At 40.5% G+C, this 20,677-nt stretch overlaps 1 protein-coding gene across 5 annotated transcripts in view; it reads left to right on the top strand.

The window, feature by feature from the left end:
* The first annotated feature begins 46 nt into the window (after positions 1–46).
* Rabgap1 (RAB GTPase activating protein 1) overlaps positions 47–20,677 on the top strand; it is a 166,620-nt gene continuing 145,989 nt past the window's right edge. Inside the window, exons 1-2 of one of the 5 annotated variants that reach the window (XM_029559441.1) lie at positions 17,068–17,303; positions 17,404–17,544. The gene's annotated coding sequence lies outside the window, so the exon portion shown is untranslated. Of the gene's footprint in view, positions 155–8,746; positions 8,837–17,067; positions 17,304–17,403; positions 17,545–20,677 lie in introns of those variants that run through there. The other 4 variants (XM_008824430.3, XM_008824420.3, XM_029559439.1 and 1 more) reach the window with 4 other exon arrangements.

A 20,677-nucleotide genomic window follows, 5' to 3' on the forward strand; every position in this document is an offset into this window, starting at 1 on the left:
TGGGCGGGGCGCGGGCCGAGCTTTGGCGTGTTGCTGCCGCGCCTGTTCTGGGCGGCTTCGCGGGCCTGGCCTTGGCTTGGAGGCGGACGCCAGCTGCGTTCTCGGCGGCCTCTGTCTGCATGGGCCTGCTGGGCCCCTCCGCGGGCTAGCCGTGGTAAGTCCCTCCCACGCAGGGATGTGGACTAGCCGCGCGGGAACCGGGCATGCGGAGATCGGTGGCTTCGCTTCCCTGTGGATGCTCGTGTGCCTTTGGGATCTTCCCGCCGCGTCCTTAGGTCTATCTCTGGTATTCCCGTAGCTTCCATAACCCGGTAGGAGACTGGCCTTGCACAGATCTCTCGCCAGCCATGGTCCTCCCTTGACCTCCAGAGCCAACTGCCAGACGAATTTCTAATTGATGGTCTGGTGTTAGTGCGACTATTGTCTGCTGCAGTTCTTGTGTTGGTGATAGGAATCATCCACGTACTACTCTCAACGAGAGAATTTGAGTATCATTCTAGAACCCTTTTGCTTTACCAATCCGCTTCTTTTCTACGTTCTCCCATTTTTTATCTCTTTTGGAGGGGGGGAGCTTTTATTATGCAAAACATACAAAAAATGATCACTTAAATTTTAAATTATATACCAAATTTAAAGATCAGTAGCTTTTTTTTTTGGTCTTTTTGAGACAGGGTCTCCCTGTAGCCTGAGCTGTCCTGGAACTCGCTATGTAGACCAGGATGGCCTCGAATTCACAGACCTTTGCCTGCCTCTGCTTTAAGTGCAAGGTTGTGTAACCACAACTGGCTATTCCCAACTTATTCTTTAGTGGATGTTCAGTTTTTTCCAATATTTGTTGAAAAGATGGCCCTTTCCCCTGTTGAGTGGACTTGTTGAGAATCAGTTAACCATGTATGAGTTTCTTTCTGGGCTGTCTACCTGTCCATATGTATTGTCATGCTGTTTGAATTACTGTGACTTTGTAGTAGGTTTTGCGTTTACTGAGTGTGAGTCTCACAACTTTATTCAAGTCGGTTTGGGCTACTCAGGGTTTTTTCACTTCCATTTGAATGTGGTACTGGGGATCGAACCTGGTAATTTAATGGTAGGCAGGTACTACACTGCTGAGGTACATCCCCATCCCTACTAACCTATGAATTTGAGATTGACTTTTCCATTTCTCAGAAAAAGGCTTTTGGAAAAGTAGCTTTATGGGATGTATAGGTTGCTTTGAATAGTACTAACAGTAATATTATTTTATGTCTTGTCCGTGTCTGTTTCTTTAGGTCTCTATTCATTTCTTTCAGCAATATTTTTTCGTGTTTCATTCTCATATTTTAATTGGAATTCCTTCCCTGGTTTTCTTTCATATTATGTATTGCTAGTGTCCACAAAAACCAGACTGATTTTTGTGTGTTGGTCTTGTGCCCATGCCATTCATTTATTTAGCTCTAGTAGCTCTCTTGTGGCTTCTCTGGAATTTTTGAAGTACAGGAAGGTGTCGTCTATGAATACAGATGTTTCACCTCTTCTTTTCCGGTCAGCTGCTTTTTACTCTTGTCTAATAGCTCTAGGTATTTGGAACAATATTGAATGGGTTTAGTAACAGTAAAGTAAAATGGACATCCTTGTCTTACCCCAGCTGTTAAGGGGAATTTTTGTTTGTTTGTTTTGTTTTTGTCTTTTTGAGACAGGGTCTCCCTGTAGCCCCAGCTGTCCTGGAACTCACTATGTAGACCAGGCTGTCCTCTGCCTCCCAAGTGCTGGGATTAAAGGCGGGCACCACCATGCCTGGCCTGAGTGATGAGTTTTTCCATAAACACCTTTATCATGCTGAAAGAGTTTCTGTCAATTCTTAACTATCCCAGGTGTGTTATCATGAAAGGTTGTTGGAGTCTTTCAAATGCAACTTCTACATTAGTTGAGATGATCGTGTGTCCCACTCTTTGTTCTATTAATGATTTTTTTCTATTCCATCGATTGATTTTGTTAAAACACTTTTGCATTCACAGAGTAGATTAAATCCTACATGGTCATGGTGAAAATCCTCTTAATATGCTTTTGATATTATTTATTTATTTATTTATTTATTTATTTATTTATTTTTTGAGGCAAGGTCTCACTACTGGTAGCTCGGAGTTCAGAGAGTTCCACCTGTGATTTTGACCTATAATTTTATTTAATGCGTTTGTCTGACTTTGGTATTGATAAAATCCTCATAGAATGTATTAGGAACCATTCTTGCCTCAATTTTTTTGCAAAACTTTCAGCAAAACTTAATTCTTCCTTAACATTTAATAGAATTTGCTGATAAGACCATACGATGTGAGACTTTGTTGGGAAGTTTTAATTACTAAGTCAGATCTCTTTACTTTTTAATAGGGCTATTGAGGTTTTCTGTTTCTTCTTGAACCAGTTTAGGTAATTTCTGTGTTTCAAGGTGTTTCACTAAATTTTCCCCTCCCGCTTCTTGGGAGACTCCCCCTGAGCCCTCTGAGGCCCTAGGGCTGACAAACTGAAGGAATACCTCCTATTATTTGGGTTTTAGCATTGGAAAGGAAAGGGTACTTACAAAGGATAAGCTCCCATAGTCCATCTTTTACATTTTGGCTATGCTTTGAGATCCGCTTTGAGATCCCAGCCACCATGACCCCTCTTGGGGGCTATGCCCTGCCCAAGGTTAGTTCCGTAGCTGTCCATGCAACTGACCCCCTACAGGGTCCACTGTGGTGGGCTCGTTCACCCTGCTTGCCGGCTGGGCTGTTCACCCCTCCCAAAAATGGTGCCAACTACTACTTTTTCTCAGTGTGTGCCGCTTCTCTCTGGGTCTCTAGACCTACCCTCTCTTTTCCTCAGAGAATGCATTTACCCAACACAAGGAATTTGTCCATTTTTTTCCCCTAGACTATCTTATTTTTAGCACTTAGTTGTTGCATGTTTTAAAATCTCTGTAATTTTGATAGTGATATCCCATTTCATCTCTGACTACAGTTTTTGCAAATTCTCTTTTCTTCATTAGTCTAGCAAAACATTTATCAATTTTGTTATCTTTCTCAGAATCAAGTTTTTGTTGATTTTTCTCTTTTCAACCTCTATTTTTAACTCTGGTTTAATCTTTATTTTTTTGGTTTTTATGTTAGCTTTATATTTCACATATGTCTCTCTTCCCAGGTCCTTTTTGGGTGTAAGATTTAGGTTATTGATCTGAATGCTTTGTTGTTTTGTGTGTGTGTGTGTGTGTGTGTGTGTGTGTGTATGCGTATGTACGTGTGCGCATGCCAGAGCGTGTTGAGACAGGGTCTCCCTATAGCCCTAGCTGGCCTGGAACTCACTATGTTGACCAGGCTGGTCTCAATCTCCTGCCTTCTGAGTGCTGGGATTAAAGGTGTTTACCACCACACCCAGTCAGTATTTTAGTTTTTTCAAACAGGTTCTCCTGTAGCCCAGACTGGCTTTGAGTTCACTATTTTGATAAACATAGCTTTGAATTATTGATCCTTCCGCCTCTGCCTATGAAGTACTGGGATTACAGGAATGCCATCTACTCTACCACACCCAGTTCTGAGGTCTCTTTTTAAATATATTTATAATTAATTTTCCTCTAATAATTATTATAACTCTAGCTTATAAATTTTAGTATAAGTGCTATGTTTATTTCTACTTATTTTATGATTTCTCTTTGGATTTCTTCTCTCACCTATTGGTTGTTTAATTTCACATATTCGTGAATTTGCCAGGTTTTTTTTTTTTTTTGCATTAATTTCTAACTTCATCTATTAAATTGAGAGAAGATGGGCTGGAGAGATGGCTCAGCAGTTAAGAACACTGGCTGTTCTTGCAGAAGACCTGGGTTCGAATCCCAGCACCCACATGGCAGCTAACAACTGTCTGTAACTCCAGTTCCAGGGGATCCGACAGCCTCTTCTGTCCTCAGGCATTGCACGACACAGGTGCACTTAACTACATGCAGGCAATACACTCATACACATAAAATAAAAATAATAAAAATATTTTTTTAAAAAAGTTGAGAGAAGATATTCTGCATAGACTAGGAAAATCTATTAAGACTTGTTTTGTGGCCTAACATATCATCCATCCTGGTGAATGTCCCATGTGGACTTGTAAACTATATGTATTCTGCTGTTGTATGGAATGTTCTATGTATGTTTGTGAAGTCTAGTTGATTTTTTGTGATGTTCGGTTCCCCTCTTTACTATTTACCTTCCATATGATTTTTTTTTTTTTTTTTTTTTTTGGTCTTATTGAAGCAGGGTCTCCCTGTGGCCCCAGCTGTCTTGGAATTCACTATGTAGACCAGGCTGGCCTTGAACTCACAGAGATCTGCCTGTCTCTACCTCCCAAGTGCTGGGACTACAGGTGTGCACCACCGACACATGATCATATGATTATTTTTTTTAATATTTTATTATTTTTATTTTATGTGTATGAGTATATTGCCTGCATGTATGTGAGTGCACCCGTGTTGTGCAGTGTTCTTAACCGCTGAGCCATCTCTCCAGCCTCCCATATGGTTATTCTACCCACTGTTGAACAGAGAGTATTGTAGTCTTACAGTATTTTAAGAATTGTTTACTTTTGAAATCTTTATGTATATGAGTGTTTTGTCTGTATGTATGTAAGTGCACTCATGCATGCAATGCCCCCAGAGGCCAGAAGAGGGCGACAAACACCCTGGACCTGGAGTTATGATGCTAGCTCCTCTGTAAGAGGAGCGAGTTCTTTTAACCACTGAGCCCCCCCAAGAATTGTTTAACTCCCACCCCCCCTCTTTTTTGAGGAAGATTTATTTTGATTCATGGTTTCAGAGATTTCAGCCCATCTGGATCCAAGGATGTGACAGAGCAGAGCAGCCAGAAAATGAATGAATGCTTTATCTCCCTCCCTCCCTTCCTTCCTTTTTCCAGTGTTGGGGCTTGAACCTAGGGCCTTGTAGGTAGTATGTCCTCAGTCTCATTGCTTCTTTTCATCCTTGGGATATAAGCCCAGGCTATCCGCCATAGTTTCAATCTACCTTTTCACACAATTTGTGGGAGGTTTAAAGGAACACCATCTGTATTGTTTTTTTGTTTGTTTGTTTCCCTCCTATCCTATTTGGAAGCAAGACATTTTAAGATTGGGACATTCAAAAGCAACAGCTACTGGAGCACTCAGCTACTGTGCATAGCCAGGTGGGGATCCAAACTCAGAAAAGACCCAAGAAGACCTTCAATTTTTACCTTAGGTTCATTCTGATCCCCAGCACAGAGAGAACTAAAAATGAACCAACAGCCAATCAACTAAAAAAATTAAAACTCCATCAAATCAGGGGTAAGAGGATGATTTTGATTCCTAGCATCACCACATGATTCAAATGTCTTAATTTTCAACAACAAAAATCACAAGGCATATAAAGAAATAAAGTATGGCTCATTCAAAAGAATAAACTCAGTCAACCATCTATCCCTGAGGAAGCACCGATATCTGAATATATAAAGGCTTTGTTTTTAACTTACTTTGCTAAATGTGTGCGTGCGGGAACTGGTGCTGGTGGTGATCAAATCCAGACTCAGGAATGAAGTCAGAAAAACAATGTATGAACAAAAGGAGAGTATCATTAAAGAGAGAAGTTATAAAGAGGGGACAAAATGGAATTCCTGAGTTGAAAAGTACAATAGAAAAGAAATATTGATTGTTGGGGCAGGGAGATGGCTCCATTAGTGCAAGCATAGGACCCAGGTTCAATCCCCAGAACCCACATAAGTAAACCAGGCCCAGTGGTGCATGTTTATAATCCCAATGCTGGGGAGGTGGAGATAGGCGGATCCCTGGGGTTTGATGGCCAGCCAGTCTAGCCTAATGAATGAATGCCAAGCCAGTGAGAGACCCTGTATGAAAAAACAAAGGTGGGTACAACCTGAGTAAAAACATGTGGGGTTATCCTCAGACCTCCACACGCACATGCACATAAGTACTGGCATACACCCATGTGCGCCCCCTCCACCCCCACATAGATTGATTGGAGGACTTCAAAGGGAGATTTGAGCAACCAGGAGAAAGTATCAGCAAGCTTGAAAGATTGATTTGGGGATGGGGGCTGTTTTATTTTGAATATTTCTCCACCATTCTCGCCTTTTCCTCAGCAGCCCCCAAACTCTTCTGTTGGCTTGCTGCTTTGCCCTTCTAATCTTACCAGAGTTAGCTTTCAAAAATCTAAACCTGATATTGCCACCACCCTTAAAAATACCCAGGGACACCCTTGTGTCTATAGATTGAATTTCAGTTTCCTTATTTTAACATTCAGAGACCTTCCTACTCTGGTTCTTGCCTACCTAAGTGCTTTATTTCACAACAGCCCCAAATTCTACTCATGCATTGTAATCATATGTTCTAAGGTTCAGAGGTACTTGTTGGTAAAAGTCAAGCATATTTGAAAGCCAAAAATTAGTTCTCTGTCAATGGGATAAGACATTATGTGATGTGGTAAGCGCCTATATACTATATGAAGTCTGTTTTTTAAAAAGATTCTATAGGGACTGGGGATTTTGTGCAGGTTATAGAGTGCTTACCTAGCATGCAAGAAGCTCTGCAATTGATACCCTGCATCACATAAAACTGGGTGTGCTGGTGCATGCCTGTAATCCCAAGCACTAGGAGGTACAGTTAAGAGGATCAGAAGTCCAGAGTCATCCTCTACTATATGATGAATTCGAGGCCAGCCTGGGATACATGAGACCCTGTCTCAGAGAGGAAAAAAGGGGATGTATATGGAGGGACTCAATAAATATAGCACTTACATCATTACTAATTCAGCATTCAACATCAGCATCCTTATTGTACACAGTAAATTATATTGTATACTAAATAATATGTACTGTATCTACTATCCGGAAACACGAAGTATAACACAATATTGTATATGACATAAATCATTCCAAAATGTTTAATTCACTGAGCCTTCTGGTAAAAATACAGGGCTTAGAAGACAAATTCTAAGACTTCTTGAAGCAAACATTCAAATCCAGGAATTTTGCACTTCGGGTTTTCTGATTTATGAAACGAGTCATTCATTGATTTAATCCTCTTTGAATTTTATAGTTTAAAACTAGTTATAACTAGTTTATAACTAGTTACAATTAATGATATTATTATTAGGTGTGAGAAAACTTTTCTGAAATAAGGTAAGATCAGGAAAATTAAGACTTCTGGGGCTGGAGAGATGCTCAGCAGTTAAGAGCACTGACTGCTCTTGAAGAGGACCTGGGTTTGATTCCCAGCACCCACATGGTGGCTACGAACCGTCCTTAACTCCAGTTCCAGGGGACTTCGATGCCCTATTCCTCCACAGCATTGCATGACACGGGTGCACTCACATACATGCAAACAGTACACACACATAAAATAAAAAAATATACTTAAAAAAAATTACACTTCTATAGTGGCACATACCTGTTATCCCAGCATTTGGGAGAAGGATCAAGAATTCGAGAACAGCCTGGGCTATAGGAGACCCTGTGTCAAAAACCAATATTGTGCACTGAAATATTAACATTAGTGGTGAAAATGTGATGTGCCTGTTTTTTTTTATTTTTTTTCCCCTAACATTACACTGGTTATGTAATAAAGTTTTACTTAAGAAAACTAGTCTATTTACACATGTAAATGTTATGAATCAAGAGACATGAAAATTGGCTACGAAAATAATAAACACATTGTCAAAGAGTTCAGGAGATTTTAATTTTTCCCTCGAAGTATCTGCATATTTTAAAATGAGTGCATAGAAGGAGATAAGGAACAACTCTTGTCTCACGGTGCGGTCAGGTCTTTTGTGATAGACAAGCCACAGACGGTCGCAGCACAGCTTTTTCTTAATTGCTTTTCTCTGGTTGATTTGGATGCAATATCCACTGGAAACATTGTAAATGACTCACTAGGAAAATACCATGTCATCTGAATAGCGAGTAAGAGGCTGTAGAAGTGTTTTATAAGTTATCATGACTTGTGTAGCAGCAGCACCTGTGCCTGGTGGGAAAGACCTGTAATCCCAGGTCTCCTGAGACAGAAGGATGACGGGTTCAAAGGCAACCTGGGCAGCTTAGTGAGATCTTGTCACAATTTTTTTAAACGGTTGGGCTACAGTGGTAAAGTGATTGCCTGGCATGAGTGTCGTCCAAGGTTCGATACTCAGTACTACTGCTAATAAAATTTTAAAACCTTGCATAATACCTGTCTTACTCCCAAATACGTGAAATATTCATTCAGGATAGGAACTTTAAAGCTCGCTTTATTGCTGTTGCTCAACATCCACCTCTGAATGCTTTTCAAATCCCCATCCTCGAGTCTCAGTCTGGAACAGCCTTGCTATTCTGGCTTGCTCAGTGCCCGGCACAGGCAGAGTGTCGCGTCCCTCCATGGTACTCAGACTCGGAGGCAAATCCGGACTTCGAGGTTGGATTCTGAGGTTGGCTGTACTGCGCTCCCGCCCGATCCTTCCAGACTTGTGCGGAGCTGAATGAGGCGAGGCCGGTTTAAACCGAATGCGCTTCTCGCCGTCGCTGCGGTCCTCTGCCCTGGCGAGTAAAGGGGAGTTGAGGCCCCGCTGAGTGCGGGACAGGACCGTGACAGGGGCCGCTCAGCCGGGGACTCCAGTCGGTCGATAGGGCGCAGATCCGCCGGCGTTTTAAAGCCCCCCCGAATGGGCCGCTCGTCGTCGCGGCCGGCCTTTGAGGCGGGGCGGAGGGCGGAAGCAGCCGCCTCACGTGAGCAGGGGGCGGGGACGGCAGGGGAGGGCAAGGGCGGCAGGGAGGCCCAGGCGGCGCAGTCTCCCGGACGGCGCTCGGCAGCGGCGGCGGCAGGTCGGGTACGGTCGCTGGTCCCCTCCCATCACCCCGGTGTCCCCATCCCCGCGCTTCATCCCCCGGCCCTGCGGAAGCCAGGCTGCCCTGTTGGCCGGGGGCTGCGCGGAGCTTCCTCGACCCGCCGAGTTCTGAGGGGAGTTGAGATTGGGGGTGGGGGAGCCGCGATGGGGGGGGGACGGCGCATGCGCGGGCCGATGCCCGAGCGCCCCTGCCCAAACCGGTTCCCCCTGTCTGGGTGGGTGTCGGTCTTACGATCCCTGCCCGGCTGCCTTTTCCACGGCGCTCTGGTCCCCAGCAAAGCGGGTTTTCCCCTCGCCTTGGCTGTTCTGGTTCGGTCCTGTTTGGGAATTCGGTTGCGTCCTCCGCCTCCGTCTTCGCGTGCCTAGGTCCGTGAGTGACCGCTGGCCTGGGCCGCGGGCTGGCCTGCTTGGAAGGACTTGGTCTCGTTTCGTGTTCTGCCATCTCCCACTGGTGTTCCTGTCTCATTCCACACCTGCAGTTAGCGTGCCCTGCAATTCCCCCTTTCCGTCTGTCAGTAGCAGACTGCTTGCTCCAGTACCTTGGGCTAGTGCGGGTTGAACCCAAGGCTAGCCTCGGGCTTCCTGGAGCTCGCTCTCCAACGCCTGGCCTACTTAGGAACTTAGATTTGTCGTTTGCACCTGCTTTTGCAGGCAGGCATCTGCATACCTGCGGTGACTGGAGGATTCTTTTCTCTGGGAGGTCAATGTCCTAAGCCGACTGTTGAAGTGTTCCGTTTAAAAATCATGTTCCAACTTGAATTTGAGATCAAATTTTGGCTTTTGTCCGGGGGCGCAGGGCGGGGTCCCCACCACCACGAAAGAAGGCTGTCAGAGACAGGGTTTCACGGTGTTTTTGATATTTTCATTTAGATCAACACCTGTATTTACATTCTTGTGACTGAAAAGTGATAAGTATATGGACTTCCAGCTACTTTATTTAGTCAGAAAAACAATGAAAGGTAGTGAAACTGTCACATTAAGCTGAAAGGTAGTTTGGAAAAACATCTGATGCCAAGGAAGTATACATCTAACCTTTTTAAAAATGTAATCAAAGGACCTGTTGCCTTAATCCATGTCTATATATGGTGCTATAAATTAGGCTTTATACGAAACACGTTAAGTATAGCTTTCTTAGAAAATAGAAAATGAATAAAGGAGAGGTTTTTTTTTCTTTTTTTTTTTTTTTTTCTTTTTGAAGCAGGGTCTTCCTGTAGCCCCAGTTGTCCTGGAACTCACTATGTAGACCAAGCTGGCCTTGAACTCACAGAGATCCGCCTGCCTCTGCCTCCTGAGTGCTGAGATTAAAGGTGTGTGCCACCACGCCTGGCAGGAGAGAATTTTTAATGATCTTCATTTGTAGATCTGAATTTGCCTTAAAATTGAACATGTGATTGATTGGTTTGTAGGCATTCACATTTAAAATTAGCATGTCATGCTCTCAGTAGCTGAGGCAGGAGGATCTTAAGATCCTGGCCAGTCTGGCCTGTATAGCAAGACCTGGTCTCAGAGTACAACAACCAAAACAAAATTTACCTGTGACTTTAATACAAACTATTAACCCAGTTTCATGATTAAAGTTGAAATGATGCTATGTTATGGTACACTTCATTTTTCAGTTTTTGTTGATTTTTCTTTGTGTCTTCATGCTGTTGATGGAATTCTTTGCTCTGTCACCAAGGTACACTCCCAGCCATTGTTTTAATTTTATAACTGTTTACATTTAATGCATTGGCCTTAGTAAGGTATATCTTCAGGAAGTTAACCTGTCAGTTGTGTGCATTTTGGCATGGTATTTTGTTTTTAGTTTATAAGTGATTACTTTGTATGACTTTCAATATGGGTTATTTCCTGGTAATTTAACAAGTCACTTTGAAGGAATTAGTTTAAATCAGGGCCATTGTTGAGCATCTTTATGAAAACACTGGTGTGCTAAGGTTTTGACATAGGCTGTCCATAATCATGTCTGCAACTTGGAGTATTATCAGATATCATTATACTTCTTCAGCATGTGTAATGAATGAGTACGTGACTCAATATTTTCTTGGAAATAGAACTCAAGTATTAAAGTACCAATTTAGCTAGTGTATTTAAAGCATTTTGGTACTTTTATGGTTTACTTGTTTTTGCTATTTTTTTGCCATTTGAGCCAGAAGAAAGAAAATCCAGAGCTAAGGATGATGCCCATGTTTATTCCTGAGAGGAAAACATTATGGTACCTTAGGCTGTTTGGGATATTTTGTTGTTTCCTCCTAAGCTAGTTACCTGGTCCTCCCCTTCCACTTTCACCCCTCTTCTGGAATTGTTGTTCTTTAAGAAACTTAAAAGCCAAACAATTTTGTTTGGGCATTTAAACTTACATTGCAACTGCTGTTATTGACTCTTAACAGCCTTGTTTCTCTTTGTGTGCAAAGATTGACCAAATATGGAAGTATGCAAGTCATGAATATGTTACTTTCTAGAATTTGGCCTGGAAGTCTCCCTCCACTTTCCAAGTTCACCATAATACTCTGAAGATTGTTTTCTCTCAGAGAAGAATTTTGTGAGGCCTAATTACCCTCATCCCTTTTCCCAATCACTCTTTAACGAGTAAAATAAAGGCCTAAATCTGTCTTTAAGTTCATGGTTAGCATTAAACATTGTTACCTTGGCAATAAAATTTAAAATAAATTTTGATTGTTTGGCTTTGCTGCCAAATTTGGGAGTTCGTACTTCCCCAAGAATCAGTGTACAATTGTTAAAGCAATCTTAACAGTATCAACGCTTAAGTTATAAACCAGTAATCCTTGGGATCCGGAGATATTTGTGGCAATAAATTTTTCTCTATACTAAAGTCTTAACTTTTTCTTTTTGTTTTGGAGGATAGCGTAGCCCAGGCTGGCCTCAAACTAGTGATTGCCCTGTTTCAGCCTTCTGACTCCTGGAATTTCAGTGATGTACCATCACACATAGCTCAAGTCTTTGACAGATCTGTGGTGTATTAGCTAATGAGTTTCTGTGGTAACTTTGACATACTATTAACTCAAAGTTTAACAATTTATTTTTGAACTTTCTCTTCCCATTTGCTTTTATACATGTTGGTAATTATAACCCACAGCCTATAGTTACAATCCTGTTTTCTCTTTTCTGAGGATGATTCATGTATTACTTAAAAGAAGTGTTATGAAGACTCTTGAAATGTGCTTTAAATATAAGTGTAAGTGCATTCAAGTATAAATTGGATTAGATGTTATTTGTATAATATTGATGGAAATTTTTTTTTTTTTGGTCTTTTTGAGACAGGGTCTCCCTGTAGCTCCAGCTGTCCTGGAACTCACTATGTAGACCTGGCTGGCATTGAACTCACAGAGATCTGCCTGCCTATGCCTCCCGAGTGCTGAGATTAAAGGTGTGCGCCACCACGCCTGGCTTTTTAATGTTTTTTTATAATAAGCTTTTGTGGCCCAATAAAGGTACCCCAATAAACTGATTCTAACAATATCAGAGTAGGGTTGTGTCACATAAATTTCTTTGGCCCTGGCACACAACTTTCTCTGTCTAGACTTCTGATACACTTGCAGAAGAGAAATTATTTCTTTATTGTAGTTAGTGTCTGGGAATTCAGACAAAAGCTGATTTCTATTTGCCTTCAAGAAGTTAATACTTAAATAGTTCTTTTTTAAAAAATATTTTATTATATTTTATGTGTATGAGTGTATTGCCTGTATGTAAGGAAGTGCACCTGTGTCGTGCAGTGCCCGTGAAGGACAGAAGATACTGTCGGATCCCCTGGAACTGGAGTTATAGACAGTTGTTAGCTGTCCTTTGGGTGCTGGGATTCGAACCCAGGTCCTCTGTGAGAACAGTCAGTGTTCTTAACCGCTGTGCTATCTCCAGCCCCCAACAGTTATTTTTTAAATATTTGGTTTTGTTTGTGGGAAAAGAAATGGCCTTTTCAGATTTTAAACACCTATGGCGTTTAAATATTTGTGAATTTTACATCTTCTTGCACAGTGCCTATTCCTCGTATCCTTCCATTTCTGTGTAGCTATGGACCATGGCCTTCTCTTATCAAAAGGCATAGAAAACACATTATTTATTACACATTTTTGGTTTGCTTTTATGCATTCTTCTGAAAAATAAGCAGAAATCGTAGAAAAGAGAAACTGTAACTACATGTGTCTTAGGTTTTAGACATCTACTGAATGGTTTATTTGCCTGACATTCAATTCATGTAGATTAAAGGTATGAATAGTGCAGACATTTCACATCTTAAATACAGGCTATTCTAAGTGGAATCAATTCATTTTCTTTTCTATTTATTTTGAGACAAGAGTCTCACTGTGTAGCTTTAGCTGACCTGGATATGTAGACCAGGCTAGCGTTGAAATCAGACACACACACACCTGTGCTGGAATTAAAGGCATTCATTTTCTTAACTGTGGATGAGAAGGAACCATATTGACTAATTTCCTAAAAGGAAAAAGTCTTTGGAAAGTCCTGTAATAGTGTAAAGTAGTCCTGTTTTCAAATTTATAAAATACTAATGTAAATTACATTATGCTTCAGAAATCTCTTCAGAAAAAGTGAATACAAAGTGATTTTGTATTACTCTCATTTTGTATTTTGAGACAGTCTCCCCAGCGGGCCTAGAACTTACTATGTAGACTAGGCTGGCCTCCATCTCACAGAAATAACTCCAGCTTCTGCTTCCTGAGTGCTGGTATTAAAGGCATGTGCCACCACGCTCACAAAGGGAAATCTTTAAAAAATTATTTCATGGGTAAGAGTGTTTTGCCTTCATGTATCTAAGTGTACCATGTGCATGCAGTGACCACTTGGGCCAAAAGAGGGTATCAGATTCCCTAGAACTGAAGTGAGCCAACATATGGGTGCTGGGAACTGAACCCAGTTCCTCTGCAAGAGCAGCCAGTGCTCTCAACCACCAAGCCATCTTTCCAGCCCTCCAAATATAAATAAATAAATTAACAAACTAGCATTGGTCAGAAAGAAATATAATATGACCCTATGAGTAAGCCTTAGTAGTACGTTAACATTAAGCTACTTTTCCTGGTGTTCCCAGTAGTTTCTATTGTGAAAATGGCATTCAAAGAGCAATTTCAATATTTAGTTTTATAGATACTGTGTTGAAGTGGCATGAAGCCAGCAAACTTAGAGTTCTGGAAAAAATAAAAGTACTATTTCCTGAAGTAGCCACGAGAACACAGGAAAATCATTTACAGTGTTTTATTTCTTTTAAGATATGAGCATCATTGCACTCATCTAATCAGCACAGTTAGAGGTGCATTGTTCTAGGTACATTTCATCCCCACTTATTACCCTTGGTACTTTTCATCAGTAATATTAAGTTATAGTAGAATGAGCATTAGCTTTGGGGTCAGAAAGACATAGGCATCCCAAAGTTGTACACTTTCTTATATGATTGGGGGTAAACTACGTACATAATGATTTTGAGATAATTTCTCCTTTGATAAAAATGGAGCTACTTAGAACTAACTCAACGGGGAATTATACTCAAAGTACCTAATATTTTCTTGTTTCCTAGATACATTTATAAAATAATAGGGTTCAGTCCCTTCATTTTACCTAAATGAAATCAACATTGCCCAAGTTTAAAACAGAAAAAAAACAAATGTAACTCTTCTGTTTTCTTCCTATTAGACTAAAGTATTGCCTTTAAATAAACAGTCTGGTAAGGCTTGGTTACTCATGAGAACATAAAAACATTTTACTGTACCTCTTTGAGGTGTGTTTGTTTGCCTGCATATATGTATGTGTACCACATGCATGCCTGATGCCCTCTGAGGCCAGATGCCCTGGAACTGAGGTTATAGTTGGTGATTAGCCACCATGTGGGTGCTAGGAACCAAACCTGACTCTTCTGCAAGAGTAGCAAGTGCTCTTTACTGTTGAGCCATCTCCCCAGCCCCTCATTTTGTGAGTTCTATCCTAAGTTTCTCATAATGCTACACTCAGGATTTTAAACTAGGATGAAATGGATAAACTAATACATACAATGGATTATGATTCAGCCTTTAAAAAAAATTCTTTTTAAAAATTCTAACTACTTCTACAACATGAATGAACCTTGATGGTACTATACTAAATGAAAGAAGCCAGCTTGAAAAGGACAAATATTCTGTAATTCAGTTGCTTAGGGGTGCCCAGGAGTAGAAAAAAAATCAAATGGCAACATAGAATGAGGACTGGAAGGGGGGAGGGGCATGAATTGGTGGATAGAGTTTCAGTTGGGAAGGATCAAAACTTCTAGAGATAGGTGATGGTGATGATACAATATAAATGTATTTAATGCCACAGAACCATACACCTAAAAATGGCTAAAATGGTTAAGTTTATGTTACATGTATTTAACTGTCAGCATAGAAAGATTACAGTTTATGGACCATTTATAAGATAAGCTCCTTCAAAAAAAATCCTATATTCCTTTAATTTCGGTAACATTGGTTCATTTAGAATTGAATAAAAACTTAGTAGTTCAGAGAAATTGTCACAGCATCATAGGTTATAATTTGTCTAAGAGTGGCTTGTTTTTTTAGTTTAGCCAATCAGTGATTTTTCTACTAGTGTTACTTCCAGGGGTATGGAGAAAGGGTGATTCAAAGGCAGGTGCACCACTGGAAATCCCATTCAAGCATAGGTGAAGATTTATCAAAGCTGCATCATGGGAAAGCCTTATATGGCATGCAGGCAGGTCAACCAGTCTGAGTCTTCTCCCAGTAATAGTTACTGCTTGTATAACTTGAGGAGGGGCCTTGTAACTTTTAGGAACTTCCTGAGATTTGTAATGGCTTTTTTTTTTTTTTTTTTTTTTCTCACTCTTCAAAGAGTGACTTTTAGGCCGGGATGGTGGCTTACACCTTTAAAGAGGCAGGCAGATCTCTGTGAGTTCAAGGCCAGCCTGGTCTACATAGTGAGTTCCGGGACAGCTGGGGCTACAGGGAGACCCTGTCTCAAAAAAAAAAAAAAGTGACTTTTAGATAAGCTGTTTTTTCCTCCTTTTTTTTTTTTTTTTAAATATGTTTGAGTATTTTGCCTGTGTGTTTGTAAGTGTACCACATATGGAGGCCAGAAGAGGTTATTGGATCTCTTCCAACTGAAATTACAAGATAGACAGTTAAGAGCCACTGCATGAGTGCTAGGAGCTAAACCCTGATTCTCTGGAAGAGCAGGAAGTACTCACCACTGAGCCGTCTCTCCAGCCCTCTTTTCTTCTAGTTTTTAATTGCAAGTGCACCCAAGACAATTAAGTTTTCTTTTGTTTTTGCTTCATAAAGCTAAGCTGAAAGTAATTAGAAGGCTTACATTAATATTAACACTATGACTCTTCACTAATACAATTCAAAGAAATAGCTCTAGAGTCAGACATTAAAACAAATGCATGTGTATTGCTTAGCAGTTAACGGTGGAAAAGAATTTATTTTTTTAAAGTTGGGGTGTTTTTTCCATTGAGTTTGTTAGATTTGTATCCTTTTCACATAAGAAATTCATGTGAAAACTAGTGCCAAAAAATTGTTTTAAGATTGAAAAAAAAAAAAGCTGAGACGAATATAGTATGATTTGTAGTCTTTGTTACATTGCTTAATTAATTTTGGTGCTGGGGAACAAACCCAGAGCCTTATGCATGGCTTAATTAATTTTGGTGCTGGGGAACAAACCCAGAGCCTTATGCATGCTAAGCGTGTGCTGTGCCACTGAGCCCCACTCTATACCTTATTTCGTTCTGTTATTTTTGTTTTTTGGGGTGTGTGTGGGTGGATTGTATTTAGTATATGTACTTGTTAGTGTAGGTATTCGCACATGTGCATATGGAAGCCAGAGGTAAATATTGGGGTGGTTTGCATCAGTTGCTTTCTACTTTATGTTTTATGATGCAGTCTCTCATTGAACCTGAAACTCATCCTTTAGCTGCCTGGCTAGTGAGCCTCAGGGATCTGCCTGTCTTTTCCCAGCCAGACCTGGGGTTACAGACACATACCACCTTGTCTGGCTTATTTTTCTTTAACAAGGGTTCAGGGGATCTGACCTCAGGTCCTCATGCTTGCCATGACTGGCAAGGACTGTACCAGCTGAGTCATCTCCGTAGTCTTCCTCATTTTATTTTAAGAGGCTACAAACCCCACAGGAATTGGCCTGCTATAGCATCTTTGAGGATTGATTGTTTTGTTACTTCCTGTTTTGTTTTACTTTCTGAACAGAGTATCTACTGGATTTGGGTTTTAGAAGGACACAGCTGAGAGCAGCACAGAGGATAACCTGGAAGGGGGAAGAATGGCGATAGGGACATGGAAGAGGAGAGGACAGCTCAGAAAAGAACAGAGGCACCCAGATACCTGAGCTTGGGCCAAGTTTCATTTTCTCTGTGAATTTAAGCCAGTTACTCAACCTGTGTTAGCTTCAGTTTGTTATACAAAGTTAATATTCATTTGGCAAGGTTAGTGTGACATTGGCAATAAAGCATTTTAAGTCTTTTTAGTTCCACATTGGGCATAAAAGTGGCACTCAGTAATTAATACATATTACTTTCTTTTTAGATTTAGCAAGATGATTTAAGCATCCTCCTTAAGATTCCATAAAGATTCACTTGCTTACTGAGCAACAAAATTTACTTATTGAGCAACGAAAAATGGTGGGGAGTAGGAAGTAATGAGTGTTTGGTGGAAAGGAAATCCAAGGTATGTTTTGAGACTTGATGTTATTTAACTATTTTGTTGGCCATAACTTTTGGGGTTTTGAAAGAGTCAGGTGCATACAAGGGTAGTAGTTGGGGGTAGCTGGCATATTCCTATAATCTTAGCACTTTGGAGGCTGAGGCAAGAGTTGCAAGTTCAAGGCAAGACTAGACTAAATAATGAGACTTTTTCTCCAAAGAGAGAGAGAGTGTGTGTGTGGGGGGGGTATGTGTGTATTTCATTTTAAGTATCCTGTATTCTCAATGACTTTCATGTAATATAGCATGTTGGCCATTTGTCCTTTAATTACTAAACCCTACTATAATAGTATAATACTAATGGCTATAGTTGTCCCCCAGTAGTATCTCTGGAGAGGAAGAAGTTGGTGTAAAGACTTTACCAATACCAAAATGGTGTAATATTTGCATAAAATCTAGATACCTATGCATGTCCCATGTACTTTAATTATCTCTTAGAATACCCAATACAATGTAAATTTTTATTTTATTTTTATTTTATGTGTATGCGTGTATTGTCTGCATGTAAGTAAGTGCACCCGTGTCATGAAATGCCGACGGAGGTCGGAGGTCAGAAGAGGCTGTCAGATCCCCTGGAACTGGAGTTACTGACAGTTGTTAGCTGCCGTGTGGGTGCTGGGATTTGAACCCGGGTCTTCTGCAGGAACAACCAGTGTTCTTAACCGCTCTGCCATCTCTCCAGCCCTACAATGTAAATATTTTAATGGTTGTTGCATTGTATTGTTTAGATGATAGGGGAAAAAGTGTCTACATGTTCAGTGTGGATGCAGTATATTTTTTTATGTGTATGATTGTATTGCCTGCATTTGTTCATGCACCTGTGTCATGCCATGCCTGCAGAGGTCAGAAAAGGGTGTTGGATTACCCTGGAACTGGAGTTACAGATATTTGTTAGTTGCCATGTGGGTGCTAGGAATTGAATTTGAATTCTCTGCAAGAGCAGCCAGTGTTCTTAACTGCTGAGCCATCTCTCTAGCCCCTGGATGCAATAATTTTGATCCTTAGTTGAGTCCATAGATGAGAAATCCCTGGATTTGGAGGGCTCTATATCAGCCACTCAGATTTACTGAGCACATCTAGTAGGCAAGAGTATGAAGATAATACAGAAAAAAAAAAAAAAAAAAAAAACCCCACAGGATCCTTATCTACAGAAAGTTCAGGCACACTGCACTGTGACCACGTATTCTCAGCATATAGCCTGGTGGTTTATAGATACTAATTGTCCCTGAAATGAATGGAGAGTAGATACTGTCAAGTAGAAGAGAGATGTAACATTACTTACTATAATAGTATATGCCATTATTCTTGTGATAGAACTTAAAAGCAAGCAAAGCTTTAGAAGCCCTATCAGGAAATAATAAACATTTCAGAAGGAAGAGGGAAGGTTGACTACTTCTTGACTGTGTCACTAAATTGTTATTAGAGGAAAAGAAGCTGACTGAGGAATTAGATACATTTCTTACCCAGCAACTATGGTATACAAAGGCTTGAAAGCATAAAAATTAATGACATAGTTTGTGGATTGTGTGATATGATTTGATAAAGCTAAAAGGATAGATTGACTTATTTTGAAGACTAAGTGATACGAGGACTTTGGATTTACTTCTGTTTTCTTTCTTTTCAATTGTTAAAAATTTATGTATTTTGGGTCCAGGTGTGGTGGTGCACGCCTTTAATCTGAGCACTTGGGAGGCAGAGGGCAGGCGGATCTCTAAGTTCGGCGCCAATCTGGTCTATATAGCGAGTTCCTTGTAGCTAGGGCTACAAGAAGACCCTGTCTCAAAAAGACCAAAAAAAAAAAAATTATGTATTTTGTGCATGTGCAGTGAGGTCAGAAGAATACCACAAAGAGTGGTTTCTTTTCTTTCACCATGTGGGTTGCTGGGATCAAGCTCGGGTCATCAGGCTTGGCAGCAAGGACCTTTACCTGCTGAGCCATTCTCACTGGCTCTAATTCTATTTTCATTCAGGACTAATGAGAGTTTTGAGGAAGGTGGAAGTGGGTTAGATATGGGATCATATGTAAGTTTTAGAAATTGGGTAACTAGGGAGTTAATGACTAGAGAGTCTAGAGAGTGAGACTTGTCAGAGCTAAATTGAAAGACAGTAAAATACAAGAGATGATGAAGGGATAGATTAGGGATGCGCTTGCTACTAAAATCTATTAAAATTCCAAGGAAGAATAAGAAAAAGAATGATCATGGGGCTGGAGAGATAGCTCAGCGGTTAAGAACACTGGCAGTTCTTGCAGAAGACCCAGGTTCGAATCCCAGCACTCACCTGGCAGCTAACAGTGGTCCGTAACTCCAGTCCCAGGGGTTTTGACAGCCTCTTCTGACCTCCGCGGGCATTGCACGACACGGTGCACTTTCTTATGTGCAGGCAATACATGCAATACACATACACATTAAAAATTTTAAAAAAGAATGATCAAAGTTTTTCTCTTTTGTTTCTCTTGCATTTGTAGTTAAGATAGAGAAAACCTGGATGAATATGCTTGTGTGATGTAAGAAGGTTAAATCATTTGGTTTGGGATACATAAAATTGGTTTTAAGATGACCATGGGGCATTGTAGTAGAGCCCTGTCATGTATTCTCAGAACTCCCTTAGCATATAGCGAGCACTGACCTGTAGTATAGTTAATTGTTTGACAGTCCATTTTCTCTACCACTTAGAGGGGTATCTACCTATCAATACATCTTATTCCTAATCATAATACTAATCCTAGTACCTGGACCATATCAGACACTTGATAGTGAATAGAAAGGAAAGAAAACACAAATGTCTATATGGAATTTAAAAGAAAAGGTAGTGCTAAAGTATATTAGCATATAATAGCTATAACCATGTTGGTTTATAAGATAGCCTAGAAAAGAGGAACAGGAATGGGATTTCTAGAAGAGGCAGAGGACAGCAACCTAAATGAGTAAAAGGTAGCCAGGAGAACATGAAGCAAAAGTGATAGTTTCAGAATAAATAAATGGTTATTATTTTCATTTACTTCTTTGGGTTTTGAAATTTTGCATTATGGATAGTTGTTTAAAAGAAGTTTACTGAGGGTTGGTAATGCTTAAGTTTAGGTGTTAAACACCAAATTA

Source organism: Nannospalax galili, unplaced genomic scaffold (assembly GCF_000622305.1).
Source record: "Nannospalax galili isolate Female #2095 unplaced genomic scaffold, S.galili_v1.0 scaffold290, whole genome shotgun sequence".
Lineage (NCBI taxonomy): Eukaryota > Metazoa > Chordata > Mammalia > Rodentia > Spalacidae > Nannospalax > Nannospalax galili.